Below are 7,904 nucleotides of genomic sequence, written 5' to 3'. Positions count from 1 at the left end.
CCCTTTCAGATTATATTCACAGCGGCAGGGTTTTTGGCCGAGGGTGTCTCACACACACTCTCGGAGTTTTTCACCCCACCGCGGCTCAAATTTTGATGAGCAAACAACGGGCTTAAAAAGTCTTGAAATAAATCGAAGTGCGGTATCGTTTGTTTTTTTCTTCTTTCTTCTGCTTTGCTTGGAGCTGGTGTGGTCGACGCCTTGGAACTGGCGTGATTGGCGGGCTGGCATGAAACTGGCAAGGCTGACGAGCTGGCACAGCTGACTCTCCAAGACGAACTTCGCCCCGTGCACTGACCCACGATGTCTGGAACAGCACCCTGAAGCTAAACTCAAACTCCTCCTCCTCCCACCAACTTGCTGACTATAGGTTCGCCTAGTATTCTCGACTTCGCCATCATCCGTAAAACAAACTACATACCCATCATTCGTACGGTAGATGAACTAAACTCAGACCACAAACTGGTCCTAATGTTCCTCGGGGATGCATTGGATCCATTAGTAACGTCACCTGGTACCTCAAGATACAAAGTATCCTGGGAAGACTTCGCAAATCACATGGAGGAACACTTCACAATTCCACTAGTTATCTCTTCCACATACAAAGTAGACTCGGCAATAAGGGACTTAACAGCCTAAAAAGGAAAACATTTTGTCTCTCTTACCTTTTGTGAAACCAACAAGTGCTGATTGGTTGAAAAATACATTGGACTTTACTCTAATAAATAATGTTGAAAATGTATCCTCTGATGAAGACGATCACTTTAAGACAAATTACTCTGATTAAAACGTAGGTTAAAGGATTATTTATCGTTTTACGGAAAAACAGCATTATTTCTTTTTTCATGTATATGTTATAAACATGATTGTTTATCTGAAATGTTAAACTGCCAATATCGCCAAACGTCGTTTTCAGGATAACGCTCGTTTTCCGGATATGGACTCAATTATTCCAAAAATAACGAATGTTTCATCTAAAATAATATGTTTTTGGAGTTATGATTGTTCCGCACAAAATAGAAATAACACACTTTCAAATGCTCTATTAAACGTGGCGGTTAAAAACAAAATAACCATTCTTCAAAATTACCTCCTTAAAGGACATGCACAAATGGAAGCAGCAGACTCAATGCACTCGACTATTGAGAAACGTATTTGACACCATATTAACATCAACGTATCTGCTGATTATGTTGATTATTGAAAAACCGCTCCATCTCCCCCATATAATGTTGAATAACTTTACCACACCTTTTTCAAAGATTTTTTAAAAATAAAACATTACTCGTCGGTCTGGAAAGTGGGTGACCCGCAAGTAACACATTTGAAAGCTCTCAATTACATAAATTATATAAATTAAGACACACTGAACAACATTGAATAATATCCAGGCTATAAACATTTCACACAGTTTCAACAATTGCAAACACTAAAACAAAGTTTGCACTATTATAATAAACTACCACACGAATGATTAAAATAATATAATTTGAAGGACTTACTATTTCGTTGCAGTGTCATATTTAGTTTTTAGCTGGTAAGGCAATTTGAGTAAATAACTACTGTTAAATTTTATTTTAAAGGCTTTCGTAAGTTATATTAAGTATAAGTATGCATCATTTTTAAACTCATTAGCCCCAGTTTCGTAATATTTTTTTTTAAGAAGTTTTTGTTTAATAATGTGCTCAAGAAATATGTGTATCTCCATACAAATATGCATTTTAAGTTGTGAAAAATGTGTATCTCCATTTTGACTATTTTTTCGAAATTTTATATTCATTTTATGTTTCTTCATCTATTTGTAATATTCTCTGTATGTTTTATTTTATTTAAATATATTATTGACAAAATTATACTATTTTTTGTCTCTCCTGTATAGTAGTGTTTTTGGAGTTACACAATTTTCTAGTTGACGATATGACGATATGCCGCTAAATTTCACAACCCGCTATGCACCGAGAAAATCAATAAAAACTTTTTGAATGTTTCAGTAGTGTTACAGCGGGAATTGATAGACGCATTGATTTCGTTCCATAAATGAGTCAATCGTAGCAGACTTTGAAAGAGGTGATAAAATTTTCAAGTAGAGATTTTAATAATGAATCCATTGATAATATCTTAATTATTTCAAAAAAGTGTTATAGCGGGTTTTGAAATTTAGCGACATTGTTGATTTTTATATAAAATCTGTGAAAAATTAATATTAATTCTAGAATCTCCTAAATATTCTTCAAAGGGTTTCCAAAACTGTTCTTGACAAACATGAAAATCTGTGCTGTTTTCAAACCATTTGAATAGGAAACTGCTGCTTGCTTCGTCATGACTAATCTCATGACACGATTCTGTCTCGGCGGGTGCAACTCTCGGTACAGCATGACATCCTGGACTCCGTAGACATGATAACAATGTCCCCGCTGTGTAGATATAGTGCCATCGGTTTTGTCTCTTTTGATTCTCCATCAATGAGGAATATCGCTGATTGACCAAAACTGTAAATAGAGAGAATATATTGGAAATTTTAGTATTTAATTAGTGTGAGAATAATAAAACAGTACATATAAATATAAAATTAAGGCCCAAAGCCCACGGAAGGCGCTTGTCATAAATTTTACCTCGAGAGCCTCGACCGCTAGCTAAAATACAATACATTCTAACAGTGCAAAACACGCTATGTATGTCCCGCCAAGACTGAGTGCGGGCAACCATTTTTGTTAAATGGTAAGAGCCTCTTACGCCACCGACATCTTTTTTGTTATCCATCTGAAATTTTCACCTATCAGTTCTTTGTGGTCAGTTTCCAGATAGAAATGTAAATAAAAATGCCGTCCATCTACTTTCCAAGATAATTAAAGGCAAACATTTCATGACATCGCCTGCCAAGTGCGGTGGGCAATCTCCAGCTGCATGGGTTGAGTGTGCCATGACATAAACTCCCTGCAAAGTTTACACCCTAAACTGCCTTCAGTCAACTCTCCATCCAAGACTTCCCCCAGATTTCACTACCTGATGTAATGCGGATTTTATTCAGTTACTATCATCGGTATTAAGATGTCAAGAGGCAAAACCCAAGACACCAAAACTGAATTATATGAAATGATACAAAGCTCTTATCAATTTTCACCGAGTAGGTGCTGGAATAATATTAATGGGGTGGTCTATTAATTATTGTATTATAAATTATATTATGAATTTAGCTGTTAATATTGTTTAAATAAGTACATCATAATATGCAATGCATTCTTCTTCTTCGATGGCGCTACAGCTCAAGTCGAGCCCTGGCCTCCTCCACCGCTGTCCTCCAGCCGGAACGGTTCTCCGCACATCTTTTCCAGTTCCTGATTTTTAGTATCTGGTTGGCATCTTTTGTAACATTATCACCCCATCGTGTGCGTGGCTTTCCCACTGGCCTTTTCCCTCCTGGGTTTCCTTCGAGGATCTTCTTCGGTATCCGTGACTCAGGCATGCGCTGGACATGGCCTGCCTAGTTTAGCCTCTGGAGTTTTATGAAGTTGGAAAGTTTTGAATCTTGGTATAAGCGGTATAGTTCCGTGTTGTACCTAATTCTCCACTCCCCACCATCATTCATGGGTCCGTATATCCGCCTAAGGATCTTTCTCTCAAAGCAATCCACCATTTCAGCTGCTTTCACATTTAGCATCCATGACTCGCACCCGTATGCAACGACTGTGCGTATGACGGTTTTATAGAGCCGCGTCTTAGTTTTTCTGTGGACATTTCTGGATTTTGAATATGGGCAGCAATGAGAAGTACGATTTATTTGCAGCGGTTATTCGGGCTTTTATTTCTTCCAGTTCCTCGTTCTCTTTTGTAATATTGGAACCAGGTATGTGAACCGGTTGACAACCTCAAATTGATGGTTTCCAAAACTGGAACTTTGGCCCAGCCTACTCTGATTTTGTCGGCTTTGTACCATGACTTTAGTTTTGTTTTCATTTACTCTTAAGCCAATCTCTAGTGCGGCCCTATGGAGGTGGTCAAATTCTTTCTTCACAATCTGTATGGATCTACCCATTATGTTGAGGTCGTCTGCGTAGCCAACCAATTGGCTCGGTCTGCTTAATATAGTGCCGCTCCTGTTCACTTGAGACTTTCTGATAGCGGATTCGAGGGCTAAGTTGAACAGCATGGGAGCCAATCCGTCTCCTTGCTGAAGACCCTGAGATACTTCAAAGCCCTCCGTCCGTTGGCCATTCACCTTCACCTGGGAGAGTGTATTCTGCAGTGTGATTCTAACAAGCCTGACTAGTTTTGGTGGGATTTCAAAGTCCAGAAGGACAGTGAATAGTTTTTCCCGGTCGATGCTGTCATATGCCTGCTTAAAATCAATAAAGAGCTGATAAATGTCCACATCGAATTCCCAGCATTTTTCCAGTATTTGGCGAACTGTGAAGAGCTGATCCGTTGTAGACCTTCCTGCCCTGAAGCCAGCTTGATATTCACTTACTATGCAATGCATAATTGATATGAAATGTAGAGTAAAAAACAATGAGAGAAGAGTAAAAGTAAATACATAAATTTGAGCCTATTGTAGGATTCAAATCCACGACCAAAGGCTTAAGACGATATATCAGTGAAATGGCAAATAATTTTCAACTATAGGCGTGACGAAATTTTGGACTCGCTGGCATTCGGAGAACGAATGTCAAGGTGTGAATATGTCAATTTGTTTCGTGATGGCGACGGGGGTATTAATTCTTAAATCGTGTAAAGATGACTAAAAACGTTACCCATTTACTTGAAAAAGAAAACATGTCAATGAATATATTATTATTGTTACTAATGGAACAATAAACAGAACATTAAATGGACGCATGTTGGATTTATATGACAAATTATATTTCGGTCGGCATGCGTCATTTGCACCCGCGACCCGCAATCCACGCATCGCCTGGCCACGATCTTTTTAGACCATGCCTCAACTGAGGTATCGCCTTAATGAATTTAGCTGTTAATATTGTTTAAATAAGTACGTCATTCAATACAGAACTACATTAGCATATTATGCAATGCAATTGATATGAAATGTAGAGTAAAAAACAACGAGAGAAGAGTAAAAAGCAACACATAAATTTGAGCCTATTGTAGGATTCAAATCCGCGAAAGGCTTAAGATGAGGGCATTCTGCTAGTATTCCACTGCAGGTTTCTCTGAAATTAATAGGATATAATATAATCACCTTAACGACAGTAGCGGAGCGTCCAAATTCCCTTCAGAATGGTCAGTGTGTGGCGCTAGTGGTGAGTCCACATGGTAATAATTCACAATAGATGCTTGAGGAATGAATTCATTGAAGCCGCACCATTTGTTGATAATCTTACATAATTCTGCAAGGGCGGAGGGGAACCAATGTCTATTTTCTTCAGTGTAATGCTGAAAAGTAATAAATATTCAATTAATCAATGAAACTAGTTAAAGTTATGAATTCAATTATAATGGTGAGGAACACAAATGGTAAAATTAATATTAAGTTTGCCAATATTACAACGCTCCTTTGATTGAGAAGTTGACGAAAGCAGAGTTTTATAAAAAAAAACCTTATAGCATGGATTTACTGGCAACAATAACGCATAACAATAAACGACAATAAATGTTTACACACAAAAGTGCTAACTCGCGAATTTCATTCTTGAAGCGTAACTGAATGCGTTTATCGTCGATGGGTGGTACTATTTGATAGATTGTCACAGAGCGCGTGCAGTGTGGTTTATATTTTTTCAATTTTATATATTAAAGTTCGCCACAATCATTCTACTGCGGATGCGCATATGTCGCACAAATTGTAACTATTGAGTGAAAATTCAGAAGAATTCATCTTGCAACTAGCACAATAATATATGCGTTTACATTTGCATTTTATTATGGTGGCGACCATATCGTCGGTGTTTTGTAAAAAGGGCGAATCAACCATTTTGGCGAAATCGAGATTTTAATGAAAATACAATATGTACCCCACTGGCTTTGTTGTGTAAAAACGGCGAATTTTTATCTCCACAGGAAAGTACTTAAAAACGATAATCGACTAAAATTAAATTAATTAAAATTACGAAATAAAAAGCAAATGTGACATATTAGGCCTTATAATAATACCTATTATAATGACAGTATTTTTTCTAAGCTTTGTTATAAACTTGTTAGATATTTACAATCATCTACAGGTAAAAAACAAATAAATGTCAAAAGTTAAAAATCCTCCTGTAAAGTAGCATTTTGGTTAATTCGCCCTTTTTACAAAACTCCGACGATATGTACTGCCACCAGTAAATCCATACACATATAAACGGCTATTAATCCAAGAGAGAATCTTGCAAAAGATCATAGTTTATGGAATTATTTGTGTTTAATAAAATGCAATATTATTTCAGAAACGATAATACTATGGCCACACTTTTTTTTTTTTTTTTTTCTAGGATCGACTAGTTGATAAAATTATTTATGGCGATCGACTGATATAATAATAGTCGAGCTCGGTTATTGCCATCACGGATATAGCGAGATCTCGGATGTAATGAGGAAACATTCGTTGACATTTTAGTTTATGATTTTCTCCATACATTTATAACGAGCTACTTACCGGGTATACCGAGCTAAAATAAGGTCAAAAATTTTCTTAAAACTGTTAATGTGTCTATCATTTAAGTACGATCCAAGTACACTTGGACCGAGTGCCATCCAAGTGCACTCGTATGAGACATCTTCGTACTAATTATTCCTATCCAAGCTACTTGGACCGCATCCTACTCATCCAAGTTAGCTTGGATAGGAAAAATTAGTATGAAGCTGTCGCTTAGATGGCACTCGGTCCAAGTGTACTTGGCTTTAGACATTTCGGAAGGTACGTATCGAAAGGGCGGACGATAGAATTGGCCATGGATGCACTATTTTTCAAAATGTTAAACACAATGAATAATTAATGATTGAAAATTATAAAACATGCTATAAACACACAATAAAATTTCCAAGAACTATATAAATGAATCAATAAAATGATTAAAGAGTCAGCGTACACATTTCTATCGCCCGCCCTTTCGATACATAGGTACCTACTTATCAATACTTTTTTTTTCCTTCCTGCACCTTGCCGATATAATTATGTGATGTGATATCTAACAAAAAAATCATAAATCTACTTCAATTTTAACAGTGGGCACAAAAATGTTTGCGAAACGTCACCGCCCGCGAAACCGGGGTCGGGTATCACTACTCTAGTGGATAATAATCTAACAATCAATATAGGTAGTAAGAATCCCTACTAGTAAAAGTCACATAAGAAAAGGTTGCCATTACTAGCACGCCTATTGTAGGCTTTCTTGTTTAGTCGAGGGCTACATCCCGTTGCTTCCTGTTTTCACCCGGCTGTGTCCGGTATAACTGTAATGTACCAAATGCAAGCATTGCAGTGCACCTGTATGATGTTAGACAAACTGCTGCTGATTATAATAAAAATTGCATGCTTATATAAGTTTTATTAGCCTCACAAATAGAGGACTTTGAGCCTGTCCACATGGCGCGCTCTCCAGGTACATGTGACCCAATTCAGCTGTCCACAAGCACTCGCGCGTGACGACTCTCGCACAACGTTTACAGCCATTACAAAATGAAATACGACCGCTTGGTGCTCGAACGCGAGACTTTTTATTGCTAATCCCAAATAAATTACACCACCTAGGTTGTAGAGTGCCGAGAATAGGTATTGGAAGTATTCGCGAAATACAAAATCTCACAGATTCTCACAGGACTATCACCATTGAGTACACTCGCGTTTGTTTTTGTATGCCGATCACCCAATTGTTTCAAACACGCAAACTACGCCGCATCTGGACGGAAGACATTTGTGGTTGTCGAGCGTAAATCGCGCCATGTGGACAGGCTCTTACTGTATGATG

The 7,904-nt window shown here is 37.6% G+C and overlaps 1 pseudogene across 1 annotated transcript; it reads right to left on the bottom strand.

Moving 5' to 3' along the window:
- Window positions 1–770: 770 nt before the first annotated feature.
- On the bottom strand, window positions 771–7,544 carry LOC147070991 (nucleic acid dioxygenase ALKBH1-like; annotated as a pseudogene). The gene is made up of 3 exons (XR_015070889.1): window positions 7,497–7,544; window positions 5,198–5,391; window positions 771–2,489 (listed from the first exon to the last, which is right to left on the bottom strand). The product of XR_015070889.1 is annotated as a nucleic acid dioxygenase ALKBH1-like (transcript).
- Window positions 7,545–7,904: the final 360 nt, after the last annotated feature.

Source organism: Rhyacophila brunnea, unplaced genomic scaffold (assembly GCF_057557595.1).
Source record: "Rhyacophila brunnea isolate RB1 unplaced genomic scaffold, BYU_Rbru_1.0 scaffold_21, whole genome shotgun sequence".
In the NCBI taxonomy this organism is placed as follows: domain Eukaryota; kingdom Metazoa; phylum Arthropoda; class Insecta; order Trichoptera; family Rhyacophilidae; genus Rhyacophila; species Rhyacophila brunnea.
The sequence above is the reverse complement of the archived record's forward strand: the minus strand, read 5'-3'. Positions and strand labels throughout refer to the sequence as shown.